The sequence below is a fragment of the Perca flavescens genome, chromosome 12 (genome assembly GCF_004354835.1).
Source record: "Perca flavescens isolate YP-PL-M2 chromosome 12, PFLA_1.0, whole genome shotgun sequence".
Taxonomy (NCBI): domain Eukaryota; kingdom Metazoa; phylum Chordata; class Actinopteri; order Perciformes; family Percidae; genus Perca; species Perca flavescens.
This window is the reverse complement of record NC_041342.1, coordinates 7,843,109-7,865,396: the sequence shown is the minus strand read 5'-3', so window position 1 is coordinate 7,865,396 and position 22,288 is coordinate 7,843,109. Positions and strand designations below refer to the sequence as shown.

At 42.0% G+C, this 22,288-nt stretch overlaps 1 long non-coding RNA gene across 1 annotated transcript; it reads left to right on the top strand.

The window, feature by feature from the left end:
- Positions 1 to 3,378: 3,378 nt before the first annotated feature.
- Positions 3,379 to 3,816, top strand: LOC114564800 (uncharacterized). The gene is made up of 3 exons (XR_003693840.1): positions 3,379 to 3,443; positions 3,563 to 3,657; positions 3,755 to 3,816. It is a non-coding gene; the product is annotated as an uncharacterized LOC114564800 (long non-coding RNA).
- The last annotated feature ends 18,472 nt before the right edge of the window (positions 3,817 to 22,288 follow it).

Here is a 22,288-nt window from a genome sequence, read left to right as displayed (position 1 = left end):
TGTGTCAGTGTGTGTGTATCTGTGTTTGTGTGTGTGCGCAGGGCAGCAGTGTGTGTGTGTCTGAAATATGAGCCCTGCTGTCGCGTCCCTAATGTGTGTGTATGGGGATTCGCTCAACCAATCAGCTTGCGTCTTTAATGTGTGTGTATGGGGGATACGCTCAACCAATCAGCACACAGCACATCTAAATATTCATGAACATACCATATTTGGAAGAAAAGCCCAACCAATGTTACATACCCCATTAGGAGACCTTAAGGAACAGTGTGAAATACCCTATATAATCATTCTATCACACCTTTAAATCTTATACGTCTGGTATATTGAAGCTATCCCCGAGTGCCGTAATGCCTGCCGTATTGGACGTATTATTAATGTAGTCTATAGATCGGGATTCCATACACTCTGCAAGAACAGGCTGAAATTATAATTCAATTTGCAACAATTCCTGAACGTCTGAGAAGTTTTAAGCTTTTTGTCTGCCGGTCATCATGATACGGTGTAACAACTGCCAGTGTCATTCACACACTGATCAGCATTCACGAGGTGCTTTGCATTGACTATGGTTAAAAATGGGCATGCACAGGGCGGGATAAGAGGCTGATCCACGTGCGCATGCTTGTCGGTAATCTCTGATTTATAAAGGGAACATTGCGTACAGGTGTGCGTACACACGGTTTTATAAATCTAACATTTTTTATGCGTACGCCATTTTAGGCTTTTGGGGTACGTACACTTATAGTAAGGATCCTATGCACAGTTTTATAAATGAGACCCCTGGCCTCCAGCACTACTGTCAGAAATCTGTGAGTTATTTTTGATCAGGATATATCCTTTAACAGCCATCTAAAACAAACCTCAAGAACAGCCTTTTTTCATCTTCGTAACATTGCCAAAATTAGGAATATCCTGTCTCAAAACGATGCTGAAAAACTAGTCCATGGATTCGTTACTTCCAGGCTGGACTATTGCAATTCCCTACTGTCAGGTTGCTCAAATAACTCCCTTAAGACTCTCCAGCTGATCCAGAATGAAGCAGCGCGTGTTCTGACAAGAATTAAGAAAAGAGATCATTATTCACCTGTATTAGCTTGTCTTCATTGGCTTCCTGTAAAATTCAGGATTGAATTTAAAATCCTTCTCCTGACCTACAAAGCTCTAAATGGTCAAGCACCATCATATCTTAAAGAACTCTTAGTACCTTATTGTCCCACTAGAGCACTTCGCTGCCAGAATGCAGAGTTACTTGTGGTTCCTAGAGTCTCTAAAAGTAGAATGGCAGCCAGAGACTTCAGCTACCAGGCTCCTCTCCTGTGGAACCAGCTCCCAGTCTGGGTTTGGGTGGCAGAAACCATCACCGCATTTAAGAATGAACTTAAATCTCTCCTCGTTGATAAAGCTTATAGTTAGGGAGTCAGGAGTTGCAGTGTCTGCCTAGCCCGGCCACCTGTTTCTTTTCATAGTCGTCAGATTAATAATATAACAAAAGTAGAGGGAGGCAGGCCAGTACAGCCCGATCCGGCAGGGGAGAGTTCTGAGCCCGACCAGGCTCCTCTCCTTAACCTGTCTCTCTTAGTTACGTTGTTATACAGTAGTTCTAGACTGCCAAGGGACTTCCTTCCTTTGACACACTGAGCTGTTCTCTCCTCTCCCTTTCCGTTTGTGTGCATCCCGTCGCAGAAATGCTTGTTACTAACCTAACACTAGGGAGTTTAGTCCCCAGAGTTTTTTCCACCCAGCATAATTCCTTGGAGTACGTTAGCAACAAGAACTTGGTTGCAGCTGTCGCCGTGGTCCTGCTGAGCTCAGCGGTGCCCTGCAATGTCATGCTGCGTCCTGCTGAACCCTGCTACTTCCTGCTACGTCCATCCATGCTCTGCTGGGCCACACTACATCCTGTAACGCCCTGCAGCACCCTGATATGACATGAACTACTATGACTACCATTTGAAGTCACTGTTCCATTATCTTTAATGTGACTATTATTGCCACTGTTCATCACATCCCCAACCGGCACCGTCAGACACCACCTACCAAGGCCGCTTTAATGCACGGGCTTACCTGGGCTGAAGCCCAGGGGCCTCCCAAGTTCAGGGGCCTCACATGTTCAGGTTCATGATGAGCTGAAAAGGTCATATTGTTTTGTAACTTGTCAGGTTTTCTGTCAATTATTCTAATCGCACGTTACGTGGCTGCTGATTGATCAAAATTAGGAGTGACCCACGTGGCCCTATAGCTTATGGCCCGTGGGCTTACCTATCAGAATGACTCTAGTTAGTTTTGGGGTGTGTCCCTCTATGATTGAGTGAAGTGGAAAATGTCGGGGAGAACGTTTGAGAGTGGTGCCCAGAAAAGGAAAAAACTTATTAGAAATACTAAAGAGCATCCCAAAACTCACCGGATTTTTTAAACCAGCTGCTACTGCTGAAGATGGACCCAGCACCGGAGGAAGATCGCTATCCCACACACCGGAGGGAGCGGAGGCGGAGGAGGCGCAGGCCGCGCAGGTGGATGTAGCTGGAGAGGAGCAGGGGACCGCCCGCAGCAATGGAGGTGAGGACGAGGGGGGAGCACACGAGCCCCAGAGAGAGGACCGGGCCGCAAACCAGTTAGGGGGAGACGAGTCAGATGACCCTTACAACAGTGACCCGGGCCGCTGGGGAAACCATATTGACACAAAAGTGCGGGCTTATTGAGCGGGAATGGGACCAGAGTCCTGTCAAAATAAAGATGCTGACGTGTCGGCATCGGAACGCCAATATAAACAGCAGACAATACAAACGCAACCTCAGTAACGGAGAGTGTGTGCCCAGAGAATGGCTCTGTTATTCACCATCAGCAGGTAGTGTGTTTTGTTTTGCATGCAAAATATTTGGCGAGAACAAGGAAAAATCAGCATTTGTGAGTGGGGGTTATTTTGACTGGAAACATGCTAATGATCGTATAGCAGAACTTGAAAGCTGTGACATTCACAGAAAAGCCATGATCGCTTACATCAATCAAGCAGCTGACAGTGGGACAGTGGACTCAGAACTCAAAAAACAGTTCAGTGAGGAGTGTGAATACTGGACGTTTTTTTTCTCTTCATATCTCCTCCGGGGCTCCAAAGATGCGCTCACAGAAAAGGAAAAGACAACGTAAGTATATGATTATTAATGAAACGGCGAGCTAGTCTGTACTGTTTATTAACTCTTGATCGTACAGTGACTGTCTTTGGATGTTAAACAGGCTACTTAGATTTGGCAGTAATGTTTTAAAACCCACCAAGTTTAAACGCGAGCAGCACAGAGCTGTGGCTGCTTTCAGCGCCATTCATTACAGAGCTGAGCGGGTGAGTTGCTTTATAAAAGTGTATTTTTATTATCTTGTAATTTACAGAAAGCAGTCTGCCGTCTTCACAACTCTGAGACAAACTGTAGCAGGCGCTACGAACCGGAGCAAGGGTACGATTTAAAGAATATGCTTTCATTGAATTAACTTCATTAATTCTTCTGTATAAGGACATAAATACGTTAATAGATACCGATCTTAACCGTACTTTTTTATATTTCTTTTTTTACAGACTAACCTCGCCTCATAAAGAGGCTGTGACCTATATTTGCTCGGAGCTGTCTGCGGGTCCAGATTTACATGACGCTGATAATGACGCCACTGTGTGTAAGTAATTTTTACTTTTTCATCTTTCCTTGTTTAATTTTACTGTGACTTATGTTTGTTTTTTTATTCATACCACTCTCATATAATTGTTTCCCAGCTGCCTGTAAGACATGACGAGACAGTACACATGAGCTTCAGGTAGAAACAACCAGATGTGGCATCGAAGCTGTGAAGAGTTGAGCTCGGAGTCGGTCGAGAAGAAAAGAGGGTAAGATTAGATCCATTTTTGGTCAATGGTAATATTTTTCAGGTGTCTTCATTGTTGTATGTGTTGTGTCCGTAAGCAGTATATCGCGCAGTACTGATTGTCTTTATTGATTGATTTTACAGCTGCTGGAAGCGAGACAGAGTGTGCTGGCTGCGGGTGAGGTGGACATTTGGAAGTGCGCCACCATAGACATACAGGACAACGCACCACAGACGTCTGCACTATGGACCGAATTCAGACCAAATGCTGCCGGTTACCTACAGCTCCGAGCCGGCCACCGCTTAGATGTGGACGGTGCTGCTTCTCGTGAGCGTGGGATATTTGTTGTGTGTGCTGTGTGTCTCCGATGCTTTGTACATAGTATTTTTTCTGATTGCGTTTGTGTTTTCAATAAAGCTCTATCTTTGAATAAACAGCACGTTCCTGGCAAATCATTTTAATTAGGATAATATGAAGTGAATATACAACATAGCATGAAATAAATACATATAATACATAAATATAAAATACATATATATATATATATATTTATATATATATTTTGCGGAGCAAAGTGTCCTCATTCGGCGACCCACAGATGATATTTTGTGAACATTGTGATATAACGGTCGTTAAAAAGTGAGTGTGAAGAGATATTTACTTGGTGGAAGTGAAATCGATCAAGGGAGCGACTCCGACGGCGTGTTTCCTCAAGCTTTTCTGAACTATTCTGGTGAGTGAGCTGCACCATTGGCTTCATTAGCAGTATCATTCTGGTTCAGTGTATGAATGAAAAAAGCCAGTCAGAATAGTCCATAAATGTTTAATGGTACTGAGACATGTTTTTGTGATGATATGTTATTGTGTGTTACCGTGACGCACGGTTAGCAGTTTTCAGAGCTGTTAGCTTAATGAGGCCAAGCATTGCTACGTAGCTGTTGCTGTAGCTCAGATGCCAAAACGATATGTGTTTCATATTTCCTGTAGTTCAGTTGTTTATATCCCAATTAATGAAGCTGCATGGTTAATGTACAACAGGGAATGTAACCAGTAATTTAAGCTGATAAATAATTACGCTGCATATTATGCAGGCTGTTTTTTTTTAGGGACGAGTTCTTCGATTCAACTGCAACCTGTATCACCGCCACTGCCACGTGGAGGCTCTTGTTTCAACTGCAACCTGTATCACCCGCCATGCTGCATGGAGGCTCTTGGTTCATCGTGACTGCAGTGAGGACATCAGTGTGGTAGGATAAGGTTCAGTCCTGAGGAGTGACACATTTTAGTTGAAATCTATTTTTTCTCTTTTTTTCCCTGAGATCTCAGTATTTTTGGGGGGGTTTATTTGTATTTATTTTTAAAATTTTTTTTTTGCTAAAACCAAACTGACAAAGGAACCTAAAAACTGTCTCCTCCTTGGAGGCCCCCTGGAAGACAATAAATAAACTGAAACAGACAAGGAAAACAGGGAAAAATAAGGACAATTAAACCCATTAAGGGGGGAAAGAAACACATTTTCTTTTTTATTTATTTCCCTAAATCGGTACTTACCTGGGTCAGCTAATTTTGTTTCATACTGTGAATATAATTTAAATGTGGAAATAACTGCATTAAAAATAAAAAAATTGAATATTTGAATATATATATTTATACCACATTCTGTGTTGTGCGTTATGTGGGCTGGGGGATCTATTGCTCTCGTGCTTTAGTGCTACTGCCAATCTCCTTACCCGAACCTAGTTGATCAGACAGAATCCGAGGAGACTGAGAAAAAGTTACATATTCATAATTTTCTTAATTGTACATAAAAAAAATTGAAGAAATGGTAATTTCAACAAATCTGTATCCAGAGCATCTTCAATACACATCATTAAGTCCCACTGTCATTGTGTCCTGGGAGTGCAAAAAAGCTTCCTGTCACAGTAAGCGATGCTGTATTGTATGGTCAAGCAACAGACAACACCTTCATATGACTTTGATTGTGTGAAAGGTGTGGTGGCAAATTTAATTTTAACCATTTTGTTTAACGATTGTTTTAAACCTCCACAAAATCCTGCTCCTTCCTCTTAGGGCCGGGACACATCAGGCCGATTATCGGCCGTGGGACAGTCTGGCGAGGTCAGTGACTCAGTGACTGTGTCCCGTGCCGTCGTCTGTCTGAGGGGCTGTCGGCTTTCATTTTGGCCGACCTGACATGTTCGGTCGGCGGCAGGGCCGTCGGCACTCACCCGGAAATGACGAGCGGGATGAGGTGACTAGAGTCTCTCAAAATCTGATGAAAATCTTTTAAACTGACCTTTGTTGAGCTGAAATGAAGACAGATTCAGCAACTGCATGGCCTATTTCTCGCTTAAAATGTTTTCAGAAACACGTTTCAGTGAACTATTTTAGTACAATATGAGATCGTATTCTGAACGGCCGCCATGACAGTCCAGGTCTGAATATCCGGAGAAAACAAACCCATGTGACGCGTTCGTCCAATCAGCTGCCGGTTTTCATTTATTGGGCGACATTACAGATATGCGCCGCCTGCTGTTATGGAGGCGTATTACGTCTCGTCTCCTCTCGTCTTTTTGATGTGTCCCGAGGCAGTTTTTTGGACCTCGGGGACGCGACTGATCATATCGACGGGGTTTTCTGTCAACGGTCGACCGTCGGCTATATGTGTCTACACCATTAGACTCTTAACCCTTGTGTCGTCCTTCACCCCTTGCGATAGTGGGGTGCGTGTGGGTGTAACACAATCACACAGACGAGGGTCTCCTTGACCCAAGTGACGAGGGCTCGGGCAGCGGCTAAAATACGATCGTAACCGAGGCGGGGTCCGGGGGACCCCCCCGAAAGAACCACGGCGAGGATAGCGGAGAGAGAATACGATCGAACGGCGGAAGGCGTCCCGGGGACCCCCACGAAAGGACCACGGCGAGGATAGCGGAGAGAGAATACGATCGAACGGCGGAAGGGGTCCCGGGGACCCCCCCGAAAGGACCACGGCAAAGGTAGTGGAGAGAGAATACGATCGAACGGCGGAAGGGGTCCGGGGGACCCCCGAAAGGACGATGGCGAGGCAGGCTGGCTGGCTGGCAGGCTGGCTGGCTTGCGGCCTCACCGGCCGGCTTGCCACACACGCACGCAAGGCTAGCTACGGGTCCACGCATTCCGGGCAGGAGGCCCTCACGCAGCTCCTGCAGATGTATCTTTCGCAGCCGGAGCACACGGTGCGGGTTTTGCGGTCCGCGCGCGGCCGCGTACTCCGCGGGTCCTCGCCTCGTCCCCGCCGCTGCCGCCCCTAGACTCGTCCCGGACCGAGGCGCGCCGCGGCGGGGGTGATACGCGCTCTTTTTCTTCTTTGTCGTCTTCTTCGTCTTCGTCTTCTGGGACGTTGTGCGCGGCGCAGGTGAGAATCCACACCATCTGCGTATCTAGAGTCAAACAACGGGCCATGCCGGTTTCGCACCCTGCCCGGACGCTGAACCGAGGACCGAAACCGACAAAACGAAACGCGCCAAGAACAACAAATATGAAAAATGACAACATGTCTCGCATGCGGCGGCTACGGCGGGGGTCTCCGCGACCCCACCGCGCTTTGGAAAGCACAAGGCGAGAGAGAAGTGGTTCGGAGATGGGCTAGTGCCTTGAACGTACGCGCGGGCGGCTATGGCATGGGGTCTCCGCGACCGCACCGTGCTTTGGAAAGGACGAGGAGAGAGTAGTTGGAAGTAGGTAGGTAGGTAGGTAGGTAGGTACTCCACTCCACGAGACGGACTAGTGCCTCGAACGTACGCTATGGCGGGGGTCTCCGCGACCCCACCGCGCTTTGGAAAGCACGAGGAGAGAGTAGTTGGAAGTAGGTAGGTAGGTAGGTAGGTGGGTAGGTGGGTACTCCACTCCACGAGACGGACTAGTGACTCGAACGTACGCGCGGGCGGCTAGGGGGGCCTCCGCGACCCTGCGTGTTGTAAAGGAAGACGAGAGAGTAGTTGGAAGTAGGCAGGTAGGTAGGTAGGTAGGTACTCCACTCCACTCCTCTCAAAATACATTGCGAACCGGTCCCCGTGACCCGAAGGATAACACAATGTTTAAATACAAAATTACCACAGCATTGCTAGGTTATATGTCATGTATAAGAGATTATAATAATAACAAAATACATCCTATGTCCAGTCAGTTGAGTAGTCTGTGTAAGTTTTGTATTTCGATTTGATATTATTTCTGTGATTCTCAATGACCAGGTTGTGACAGGGTATCCCAACCTTAACAGACTGAGTTTAAGAAACACTGTCACAGATATCGGTCATTTCAAACTATGACACATTCCACTACAGGACCACCTTTCAAGTAATGGTATAAGAGGTAGCCTTATAAAGTCTTCATCTCTCTTTTTTCTCTTTCTGGAGCTGTCCATGGGTTTGAAACGGAAGCTCATCTGCCAAAACAGTATCAGTAGTTTATATCTACCTGCTCCAATGAGATGGTCTTTAGGGGCACCGTTTCCTTCCCCACCTGGACCCGTTTTATTGAGGAGACCTGAAAAACACGGACATTGTGTTAGTGTTAAATAGGATACACTTTTTATAGGCTACTTACAACACATTTTACTCACAACACCACAATGAAGATAATGTTGTTCTTTTTTAATTCATTAACTGACCTCCACAACCTGTACTTGAATGGTGAGAAGCCCCTCTGCCCTGACAGCTTCCACTATTGCCATGGTCCTTCGTCACATTAATGGAGTATGGTGGAGCCTGGCCCCGCAGTGCGTACCCTCTCATAATGTAGCTGGAACCACTACTAACTTTTGAGGCAAATTCCTCATATATAGTAACTTTGGTGAGGGTATTTGCGTCGGATAAAATTACTACTAGATTCTCTTTGGAGACCAATGGTCTCAACGCCCGTCCTCGAAAGACCAGGAGAGCACTCTCTTTTCTGAATTAGTTTTTACTACTACAATATGTATAGGCGGGGCCTGTAGCAAGGTGTCTCCGGTGTACTACTACTTCTGAAGCTTCTGCTTTATCTCCATCATTCTATCCTCAAATGGCGACTACAGTTATGGCAGCTAGTAGCCTACCGTTACCCACACCGGTTTAAAGTCCAGTCAAGAAAAGTTGGAGTAAACCAATTTAGTGAGCTATTTTCATTAAAGGCTTAACACAGAAAAATGATAAATAGGCGTACATATTAGCCTAATATTAACCCTTTATATTGGACAACATTGTCTGTATAACAAGTGGTGAATTAGTAGGCCATTAGCAAATTTTGACAAGAGGAAAAAGATACCTACCTTTCTCTCGGAAGTCAAAAGAATGTTCCTGCACGAGACATTACTGTAAATCTGTCAGGACGTGTAAGCTTAACAGTAAACATCTAGTCCTTGTATAAGATCATTTATGATTTATTACGACTCATAAATAGACAATAACTCTTTCGGGGATCATGATTTAACATAAATTGGTAGGCTATTAATTTCAGCTGCATGTAAAGTGTTCAATGATGTTTCCCAGATATATTTCCCAGATTAAAACTTTTTTTTTTGTCAGATCGCAAAAATTATCAGTGTCAAATAACCAATGTTATGTTAATGTTGTTTTATTATGATTAGGTCACTGCAACCCAGGCAGACATTGGCGGACATCAGATGACCAGTCAGACACACCCAGCCACATAAGGTAAGTTTATGATTTTCCACTTCCAGTCTTATGTCAATCAATTTATTTCTCACATGAATTCATGTCACTTCCTTCCATTTGTGCATCAAAACAGTCATAATTATGTGTATGATTTCAAAATCAAATGTTGTATATAATTAAGTCAAAGTTTGTCTTTTGATTCCCAGGCGGATGCTGTCTATTGAAGGAAGTGTCGTCAGGAGCTGGACAGCAGTGACACATTTGCAGCTGCCTTCACATTTCTCAGGCTTTATGGACACATGTAGAAATTGTTTTTAAATGTTTGATATATTGATTAAAATTTTTCATTAAATTAAGAAAACTGTTTGGATTGCCTTTTGATTTGTATTTGTTTATTCTGAAGTATACCTTGTTAATATAGCAATATTAGTAACTGGAGATTATTATATAATATCAGTTATAATAATAATCATTAAAACAAGTAAAAACAGCACATATTACAGAACAATAAAAATAAATAATACAATCTGTCTGGTTGTTTCCTCTGCCTATATGAGGGAAGGAGGGAGAAAGGGATAGAGAGAGAGAGGGAGGAGAGGGAGAGATAGAGAGAGGAGGGAAATAGAGACACAGAGAGAGAGACACAGAGAGAGAGAGAGAGACAGACAGACAGAGAGAGAGAGAGATATGCCCTCCAGCTGCTCACTGAGCCCATCCTGGGTCAGCCTAGCAATATCATCATCCACACAGGTACTAATGACCTGAGACTACAGCAGGAGAGGGTAGCAGAGTCTGTGAAGAGAGTAGCACAGAGGGTTACACAGACCTTCCCCTCATCACAGATTATAATCTCTACCATCCTCCCACGTAGAGACTTCCATCCTGACACCATCCACCGGATAAATGCCAAAATCTCACATGGATGTGCCCTTATGATAATGTCCAACTCCGCAAAGATACCGTCTGCACCTTTGCAAAGACATTAAAAGATGTGGCTTTAGGATGCAACCAAGGAATCCCCCCCTCCCCGCCCCCCTCCTGCACCAACAGACGGAGCAGCTTCCACCCAGCCAGCCTGCAGCTGTCACCACCTCACAGACCTCACATCACCCTCCACCACCTCACAGACCTAGCCCTCACCACCCTCCACCTTCTTATGCACCTCCGCCCCACCCATATTCCCCAGGCCTCACCCTGGACCCCACCGTGCTGGCCCAGCCCAACACCATGCTCAGCACCCGGGGCGGAGGAGCTACACTGAGACACTCACACCAACCAGTGCTGGCAGCCCTGCAGACCTGGGGGAGATCAGACACCTGCTCAGTCTCATATGCTCAAGACTGATAAGCTAAATGGGACTCATAAACACTATTCTTATTTTTAGAACAATAGTGTGTTTTCATAAAATAGGCTCTTTAACTACTATCTACTTTTATTTAGGGCTGTTTTGTCTCAAGTAGTTGATCAACTATTCAATTCAGGTCTTAAATTATAAGACTATAATTACCAGATTTATTTTATTTTTCATATTTTATTTTAATTTATTTATTTTTATTTACTTTCTACCTTCCAGTGCAGAATGAGTTAACCTTTTTCTTATCAGTCATAACTACGTACATCTCTGGCATCATCACAATAACTCATAATTTGCTTCGGTCTCTCACATAAAAACTAAACTCTTTGTCTAATCCTAACCCTGTAACTCATCTGCAAATAGCTAAACGAAAGATACGATTTAGAAAATGTGTAACTTAAATTAAGTTACTACTATTACTACTTTAGTCAAGGACAACCCTACCTCTCATTTATTACTCACTACTGTAGATTTAACTCTTTTTTTTTTTTTTTTTTTTTTTTTGCGAACAATGAAGCCATTTACTGTCTCCATGTGGAATATTCAGTGCCTTAACTCTTCATTGTTTGGATGTAAAAGTGAAACCCCTGAATTCAAAGACAACACCAAAGACACAGACATCATCATCCTCCAAGAGACCTTGTGTAGACCCGGCTCTGTCACTCACTGCCCCCCAAACTACAGAGAAATCATTCTGTCATCAGTCAAACTCCCTACTGTTAAAAGAGGGACTCAGGAGGGATTATTATCTGGTACAAAGAAGAAATATCAAAGTACATCACCCCTATAAAATATGAACGCTCACACATTTGGCTTAAAATAAAACAAGACATCACTAACCCACCAACAGACATTCCTGTGTGCTGTATACATTCCCCCTAGTGACTCCCCATACTATGATGAAGATATCTCTCCCCTATCATACAGATGGGCTGAAAACAACACAGAACAGTGCCAGAAAGCAATCACCTCACCCAAAATTCAAACACTACTAGATACCTTTCTGGAAACCACATATGTACACAGTCAAGAAATCTATCATATTATCATGCAAACTGCAAAAAAATCACAATTGAAATTATCCAAAAATAAACCTAAGAATCCCAAAGATGATAACTGGTTTGACAAAGAATGTAAAGAAATTAGACAAAATGTTAGGCGATTATCTAACCAAAAACACAGAGATCCAGGAAATGTAGACTTACGCCTTCTTTACTGTGCCACACATAAACACTACAAACGTACACTCAGAATCAAAAAAGCACAACGCACATACAAACAACTGACATTAATCGAGGAGTCCATTAACACAAACCAATTCTGGGAAAAATGGAAAAATCTTTTAAAAATCCAATTCCTGTAGAATTGGCGATACAGAATGGAGACATATGGGTTGGCCATTTTGAAACACTGTATGATATATACCCAGACCCAAATCAAAACCAAATAATAACAAAACTGAATGAACTAGAATTGGCTGTAAAAGACAACCAGAATCCTCTTGACTCCCCCATTAATGAACAAGAACTAAGAGACAAACTCCAGGCACTAAAACCCAAAAAAGCTGAAATACACAAGATGCTGAAATACACAAAACCCACAATTCCAATTGGCCGTTCTGAAACTCTTTATTTTGATCCTGAGTGTAGGTTACTTCCCTGACATCTGGAATCATGGTCTCATCACACCAATATACAAATCTGGAGATAAATCTGACCCAAATAATTACTGAGGCATCAGTAATCTGGGGAAGCTCTTTTGTAGCATCATCTACTCCAGACTCATAAACTTCCTTACCAAACACATTGTCTTGAGTAAAAGTCACATTGGATTCATACCAAAACACCGAACTTCAGATCATATTTACACCCTACACACCCTGATAGACAAACATGTTCACCATGCCTATGTTTCATAGGCATTCAACTCAATTTGGCACAGTGGTCTGTTCTACAAAGTTATTGATACTGGTGTAGGGTAAAACATATGACATCATTAAATCAATGTACACTAACAATAAGTGCAGTATTAAAATTGGCAACAACAGAACAACATTCTTCTGTCAGAAGCATGGAGTGAGACAGGGCTGCTGTTTGAGTCCCTACTCTATTCAACATCTAACCAACTGTCCACCATCCTAGAGAAATCAGCAGCACCTGGTCTCACTCTACATGACTCTGAGATCAAGTTCCGGCTCTATGCAGATGACCTGGTTCTGTTGTCCCCTACAGAACAGGGCTTACATCAGAACCTGGACCTGCTGGAGCAGTACTGCCAGACCTGGGCCCTGGCAGTAAACACTCAAAAGACAAAGATAATGACTTTTCAAAAAAAAATATGGATCTCAAGGAAACGCATACAGCTTCACATTAGTAACACATAAATTAGACAACTGTACACATTACAATTATTTAGGACTGAAAATAAGTTCCACTGGACGTTTTAACCCAGCGATAATGGAGCTGAGAGAGAAAGCACGCAGGGCATTTTACGCAGTAAAAAGTAAAATCTACATTGAAATTCCAATTAGAATCTGGCTCAAATTATTTGAATCTGTAATAGAACCAATTCTCCTCTATGGTAGTGAGGTGTGGGGTCCTATTTCCTACCAGAATCCGGCCCATTTGGACAAAAAAAACAGTTGAAATCCTGGATCTAGAGTTCTGTAAAAGCATCTTACAGGTGCACAGAAAACCACAAAAAACGCATGCAGAGCTGAATTAGGCCAGTTCCCATTATTCATCAAAATTCAAAAACGTGCAATCAAATATTGGTTACATCTAAAAAACAGTGAGCTCCACTCCTATCAGCAGAAAGCCCTGCAATACCAAGAGCCAGACATGGGGGACTCGAGTCACATGACTTGACTCGAGTTAGACTCGAGTCGCAAATTTTAGGACTTGAGACTTGCTTGATAAACATTCATAAAAGACTCGACTTGACTTTGACTTGATATTCGTGACTTGAGACTTGACTTATACTTGAGTCAAATGACTTAAAATGACTTGACTTTCTGTTTATTTCTGATATTGAGGGGGAGTTAACTTTACGATTTTAGAAAATCCATATACAGATGAGAAAATCTGGTTGGGTGCTGTTGCATGCGCGGGAACCCGTTGATTACCAAGTAACGGGACAGACACCTGCAGTAAACAAAACGTCGCTAAGGCTTGTAACTAACGTCATGGATCCTTCTGCACCGAAAATAATAAAGTTTGGCTATAAGGATAACATATCTGACCAGGCAAAGAAGAAACGAACGGCAGTTTGCAAGGTCTGCAATGCAAAGATTTCAGACACAACCACCACCACGTCGAATTTCATCAGACACTTCAAATCCCACAAGGAAAGGTAAGTAATGAAGTCAGCCTAATCTTTTTAGCTAACGCTTCCATAATGGCTAGCTAGTCAGAAGTAACGTTAAATCTGATAGTGACGATTATACTTTTTAGTTATCAGGCAATCTAACTAAAATAATGGCAAAAACGTTGGCAATAAGCCGCTCGCCTCTCTCTCTTTCCCTCTTTCCCTCTGAAACACGTGAATTTGAATGTGGTTGGATGAGAAGTATAAACATATACCACTCCCACACCCTATTGGTTTGTACACAATCCATCCCACCTGCACAGACCCAGTGCTAATACGCCACCGGTGTCTTAAGGACCTTTTTTCTACCGGACCGAATAGCAACGCTGATTTCAGTGCCTTATTTAGGTGCCACTTAAATGCCTGCGCTTCTCTCTGATGCTCCGAAAACAGACGTTAGAGGGAACTGAAACATCACCGCACGGGATGCTAGTTAACACTACACTCGACAGCAGGTAACGTTAGCCTACGGTTAGCTAGCAGCTGGAGTAAACACGGTTAAAATTCTGACAGCTAAACGGTGTAAAAGTGTGTCTGTATTTCACTGGAGAGGATTGTAACACCGGACTGTAGCTGCCGTTGTCTGAAAAACAAAGACTCAGCCTGAAATAAGTTATTGTTAATACAGTTTTAATAAATCATTTAATTTTGACCCTGTGGCCTTAGCATTACACAAGCCATTCTTTAATGTCGCCTTGTGCTCCTTTTATTTATTTTTTAGATCAACGTTTTATTGTTATATTTTTGAACATACAGAACAGACAAATACAATGGAATAAGGTGCTCCTTTTTTTGTGGAGGTGGGGTAGTGCACTGTAGGCCCCTGTGGGGCAGCCTAGCTTTAGTCCTTATGGCATTTTTTTCTCCCTTGCATTACTTTTACTTTTATACTTTAAGTAGTTTTGAAACCATACACTTTTACTTGAGTGAAAAGCTTGAGTTGATACTTCAACTTCTACAGAAGTCTTTTCAAACCCTAGTATCTATACTTCTACTTGAGTAATGAATGGGAATACTTTTGACACCTCTGTATATATATATATATATGTATATAGCATTGAGAGTCCTAAAACCTTAACGTAGTAGCTAGCTCAATGTAGTTCTGGTGTTGTGCCGTAGGGCATATCAAAATTTCGAATGTAGCTTCATCTGATTGATTAGCTATTTTTTCCCAATTTGGGCCGATATAGGGTTGCCAACTCAGGCTGTCCGTCCAGTGGCGGGTGGCTGTCTTTCACCCACCACATATTCACCATGTGATGACATTAAACACAATTAAGTAACGTTATCTGGTTGTTTGCGTACTTACTCAAAGACAATTGTGTAATTTTTCTGTATTATATCACTGCATTGGCCTACTGTGTCTTAGTGTATTAGTCAAGTTATTGTGTGAGATCTACCCAACCATTAAAGGAGGCTAGGAATGATGAAAACTGCCTTCCAGCACAACTCTGATGCATGAAAGCTAGGCCTAAACATTACATTTCAAGTAATTTAGTTGACACTTATCCAAAGTGACTTGCAACAATAAAGGTGAAGTGCTACTAAGATATTGTTAGTGCGAAAATAAATACTACTCATATAGAATTGAATAACAGTTTGAAACTGTTAAATGACAAAATGTTTTATTTAAAATGACAACTCTTTATTGCTAAACTATGCAATGAATATATGGTCTAAATCTAGTTTTGCTTCTCTTCCCTGTTGTTTACTTTTTAGATACGAAATGTATGTCCACACCAAGGCAACCTTTGACTCGGATCAGCCTCCAATCTCCCAATTTGTTGAATCCAGGAAGGTCCCACTCTACAACACCAACCACCCCATGCAAAGAGCCATTACAAACTCAATACTTTCAGACCTCATTATCAATTGCAAAATGCCATTGTCGATCATTGAGCACAAAAGCTTCCAACATTTTTTATCAATAATGGACAGCAAGTACTCCCCTGTAAGTCGAAGAACGATTACGTCAAAGCTAGACGATGTAGTGGAAGAAAGGCGGACAAAGTTAAAAAGTGACTTGACCAAGGTAGACAACGTGTCAGTGACTGTAGACATATGGTCAGACTGTAGGATGAGAGGATTTCTAGGAGTCACACCTCACTGGCTCAGTAGTGAAGATCACAGTCTGCAATTGAAATCCCAGTTGCTTTCGTGCAACCGCTTTAAAGGTTCCCATACAGGAGAGAGAATTTGTGAAGAGTTTGAGCAAATATGTGAAGACTTCCAGATTAAGAGAAAGGTTGAACACATCATCTGCGATAATGCCGCAAACATGAAAAAAGCATTCAGTACATGTTTTCCAGGTCAAGAAGAGGAAGAAGATGACCTTGATGATTCTGACATTTGGAGTGACCTGACCATTGAAGAGCAAGAGAGGGTTGAAAAATCACTCTGTTCCAAATCCCAGACAAGACTCCAATGTTTTGCACACACGCTTTAACTGGTTGTAGGAGATGGCCTCAAAGAGACCAAATTAGTTAGTGCAGCCCTTGCCAAAGCCTCCAGGTTGAGCACACTGCTCCACACAAGCACCTCTTTCAAGGAGAACTTTGAGAATGAGTTTGGACAACGGGGAATCCCTGCCTCTGTTACCACGCGCTGGAATTCTACACTGAGACAACTGAAAGCGGTGCTTAGCTGTGACCATCTAAAACTTTCTACACTTCTTGCAAACGTGGGATACAAGGAGACAGTATTCACAGCTAGAGAGTGGAATCAGATACAGGAACTTGTAAATGTCCTTCAGCCTTTTGCAGAAGCCACAGATCTTACACAAGGAGAAACAAATGTGACCATAAGTGCTGTGGTGCCCTGTGTCCTTTCTCTAAATCACCACCTAGAGAATCAAAAACAGGAAGTGTGCTACTTGGGTGGCTTGATCTGTAGCTTGCAAAGATCCCTTAAAAGAAGATTCAGAGGGATCTTCGTGAATGTGAGGATGGCAGATGGACAGGATGATGGGCCATCAGAGCCTTTTTCTGACCCTCTTTACCTGAAAGCTGCTCTGCTGGATCCTTCATTTGGCAACATGTGGTTGACCCATGACGTTTTGGTACCTGAAGATTTCAAGGAGTCTGTGTCTATGATGATCAAAGGTATGTTATATTTTTGATAGTAAATACAATTTAGGCTAATGTCAACTAGGCTTCAAAATAAAATGTAATTATGTGGTTGCCTTACCTACCTGTGTTATTATGACGGTTTTGTCTGTTACTCTATATTTCAAACCTGCATGCATTTTGTGATCACTGTTTTTGCTTGTGCATTTCAGACTTGATTCTCAAAGAGGCAGACAAGGCCACCCCAACAACACACCCCCACGAGCAGGAGGACGGTGACCTAACTACAGCGGCAGACCCAGAGCATCAGTCTGGACTGTTCTCAGCATACCGCAAGAAGAAACAGAAGAGAGATTTGGGTTCCAGTCCCCATATTCAGCTGAACCACTATTTGGACGTTTGTGATGGACAGAACTCCTTTCAGTTTTGGGCCATGAATAAGCACACCCTCCCCTCTTTATTCAAGGTGGCGGTAAGAGTTATGGCTATCCCTGCATCAAGTGCACCTGTTGAATGTGTATTCAGCCATGGCGGGGTGATAATGAGACCCCATCGCTCACAATTGAGTGACAAAGTTCTATCAAATTTAATTTTTTGCAAATGCAATGCATTGTAAGTGGCTTTTGATTTTTCACTTTCACTGTTTCACTGTAGTGAAGGTTAAAGTGAGAACCATAACCTAAATAGATATGAGGGGCTAGACATGCATGGTCTCTCTCTCTCTCTCTCTCTCTCTCTCTCACACACACGCAGACTTAAGTATGTTTGCAAATAAAACTAAGCACACACATGCACACACAACAAACTGCACTCACACACACGCACATACACACATTTACCCACCAATAATAACTTTTCACTCTCTCTCTCTCACGCACACATTCACTCACAAATACACTGACAAATATCAACATACTATCCATTCCATGTGATAAATACACACAGTCAATCCCTCCAAATTACAAAGGTGGTGGGATTCAGCTTCTCTTAAAGAATGTTTTTTTTTTCTTCTTTAAGAAGGTAAGGTTTAAGGATGTGTTTCTGTCACATAAAAGTAAGGCATGTTTGAAGAATATTATTTGACTTAGGAACCATTATACTTGAATGAATTTCATGACTTTATGTCATGTTTGAGGCATGTTGAACAAAATATGGATGTTGATTTATTGTTGGCCTAATATTAGTTTTAGGCTGTGTTTTTTTATCTGTATACATTTAAACTGGCTTGGACGCAATGTCTTTTGAATATTGAGTAGGAAGAAACGCAAATAAAACTCCATTAGTTCATAACCACTGTCTTTAGCTTGTTTAATAATGGAAACTTTGGTATGACTTGACTTGACTTGCTTGACTAAAGCTATGACTTGACTTGCTTGATTGTCACAAAAAATGACTTGGACTTGCTTGAAACTTGAAGGATAAGACTTGAGACTTGCTTGTGACTTGTCCATGTGTGACTTACTCCCATCTCTACCAAAAGCTGAGCAAAGAGAAGAGTCCCCTCACTCAGCTGGTCCTGACGCTCAGTTCACTTCCTGACCCTGTTCTGCCTCAGGACCAGTCTGGGAACCAACCAGTAAGAGTTAACCAAATTATAACACAACAGAAACAAAACTACATCACCAAATTGGAACACAAAAACAAAAGCACAAAGCAAAATGCAGTGCTATCTGTCCCTAAAGAGAGAGTAAAGTGTGGCAGACTACCTGACCACAGTTACTGATACTAAACTAAGAACTACACTGACCAAGTACAGACTCAGTGAGCACAACTTGGCCATCGAGACAGGCCGCTACAAACAATCATGGCTCCCCAAAGAGGAGCGCTTCTGCCAGCTGTGCAAGAGAGACGAAGTCGAGACAGAGCTGCACTTCCTGACAGAATGCACAGAACTGCAGCCAGTCCGAACTAAATATTTCCCCAAATTCAAACACAAACACCCGACATTTGACCAAATAACCAACATCGATAAAATGCCAATCTTGCTGGGAGAACAGCCGGAAAGCTGCAGTCTAGCAGCAGAATGTCTTTACCTGCCACACTTTGAGGAACAGTGAGTAACATCCCCCCACCACACACACACACACACACACACACACACACACACACACACACACACACACACACACACACACACACACACAGACAGACAGACACACACAACTGTAATATTCTTGTTTTCATGTTGTTGCTGATATCCATCAGTTTTGTTCTTATTGTTACATTTTGTGAATGTTAACCTAATGCTTTATTTTTATTCTTTTTCCTTTTGAAAATTAACAAAACCAACAACAACAAAAACAAAACAGCCATAACAACATACAATCACATCTAAACAAAACAGAACAAACGTTTGGTCACTTATACATTATTACATAAAACAAAATTAATGAAGTGTATATGTCAGATGATACATTGGTCAATAAACATGTTATGAAGTCGTAAACACAATCCATTTTTTCCAATACTGCAAGTACTTATCCATCTGTAGGTTTAAAGCGAAAGTCATCCTCTCCATCTCTTGGACACTGATCATAATGTCCAGCCATTCAACCTTTGTTGGGGGTTCAAACTGTTAGCCACTTTCGTGTTACAGCTTTCTTGCTGGTTGCTAATAATATCTTTAAAAGGTACTGGTCTTTCATCATCAAATGAGCTGCTAAGTTGCCCAGGTAAATTGTAGAAAATGAGCAGTCAATTCCATCACCGAAAATAAAATGTATTTTCCTCCTTCCAATATGACTGAATGGCTGGGCAGCTCCAGAATACATGAAAATGGTCTGCCAACTGTTCCCCACATTTCCTCCAACATAGACCACTTCCCTTCTCGCAGGACTGAATTTTATTTTTATTTTTTTTTTTTTTTTTTAACCTTTATTTAACCAGGAAGAAACTCATTGAGATTAAAAATCTCTTTTTCAAGAGTGTCCTGGCCAAGGCAGGCAGCAGTACAACCACACATACAGTACATGCAAATACAAAATACACAAAAACACTAAGAACACAAAACAACTGAAACAGCAAATCCCTCAAAGTCAACCACAATCGTAACCAAATCAGGTAAAACATCTACAACCAGATGTGACTGCCTCCAAGTCAAACAACATCCTCTGACCACTGAGACTAGTTCAGTAAGTTTCATGGATTTCTGTAACTTGTTCCATGTAGAGGGAGCAGCAAAGTTAAAGGCCTTTTTCCCCAGCTCAGTTCTAACCTTTGGAACAGACAGAATGAAAAGATCCTGGGAACGAAGATTGTAGGTCCCGGTACTGTTTACATTGATATAGGTCAGAAGGTAGGATGGAAGGAGACCTAAAATAGCTTTGTATATGAGAGTATGCCAGTGTTGAAGTCTCCGTGTTGGTAAAGGAGGCCATCCAACACGTTCATATAGTTCACAGTGGTGAGTGAGGGCTTTCATACCAGTGATGAACCTCAGAGCTCCATGGTGTACAGTGTCTAGTGCATGTAGACTTTTAAACGAAGCATGCATATATAAAACATCACCATAGTCAAGTACAGACATAAAAGTGGCAGCGACCAGCCTCTTTCTAGATTCGAACGAGAGGCAAGATTTAATTCTAAATTAAAACCCTAGTTTGAGTTTTAATCTTTTAGCTAGCTGCTCAATATGAAGGGTAAAAGAAATAGAGTCATCAATTAAAATACCAAGATATCTGTACTTAGATACACATCCAATTTTTGTACCATGAGAAGTGAGAATTGAAGGCAGATTTGAATAGATTTTAACTTGGGGGTTACAAAGTATCTAATAAGGTTCCGCCAGCAGAATTCTCTCCACATACCCGAGCTGGTAGAAGTCGCCTGTACAGAGCAAATATTCAGCCAGTCTTCCTCCGAAATACCTAGACCAGATTCTTTTTCCCATTTTAATCTAACCTTATTTGTTGATTGTTTTTTTATGGATTGAACGGCTAAGTATAGTTTTGAGACAAGTTTCCTATTATCTTTATTTTTAAACATGTCGATAAATAGATCAATTAAATTAGTATCGTGCAGGTAACAGGAACCTTAGTCCATTGATTTAAACTTTTAGAATACTGTTCATATAAAGGTTTGCTACTCAGCACTGATTGCAATGGTACAGTCAGCTGCGAGATCTCCAAGTCCTTCCACTTTGCTGTATACTCTGGGTTACAGCAGCATGCTAAAGGTCTTAGCTGGGCTGCTTTGAAATAATCTGATAAACATGGCAGTGATCTACCCCCTTTCTCTTTTGGCAGCTGCAGTGTTTTAAATTGAATTCTTGACCTCTTACCTCCCCATACAAATCTTGAAATCCACTTATCCCATTCATTAAATTGTTTTAAAGGGACTTCGACTGGTAAGGATTGGAAGAGGTATAAGAGTCGAGAGAGCATGTTCATTTTTACTGTATCTATCCTGTAATGCATCTCTAGGGGCAGTTGGGACCACCTATCTATATCTGATTTAATGATCTTACTTATAGGACCATAATTGCTGTCACCACCCAATAGATAGCAGGTGTTCCTTTAGCTCTAATCAAGCCTTTCTTTGATCTTTAATCACCACACCTGTTAATAATAAACATAACACACTGAGAGAACCAGTGTGAAAGATCCCTTTAAAGAAGCCTTAATAAATCCAAAAGTACATTCTACTATCAATACAGTGACTTCACCATCAGAGACACGAGGCCTTTGCGAACGTATTGGTTGGTATAAAATTTGTGTAGATAAAATTTTTAAAAAAGACTCTGAAATAGCAGTTTCAAAATATTCTCCATTTGTGTTTGGCTCACAAGAGAAAGAGGATAAATAACACTAGAAAATGCATTTCCTGCAGAAAATATGTGAGAATGCTGAATAGCTAAATTGCTAACGCTAAACTGGATGAATAGCTTAAATCCGTAAGAAGAAGTTGAAGTAGTGAGAATAGTTGGAAAAGTATCAATGGTTTTAATTAACTTGAATTTCATATCATATTCGATATTCGATGCCACTCGAAAGTATTTGGGTAAAAAACGTTTAATCATCGACCT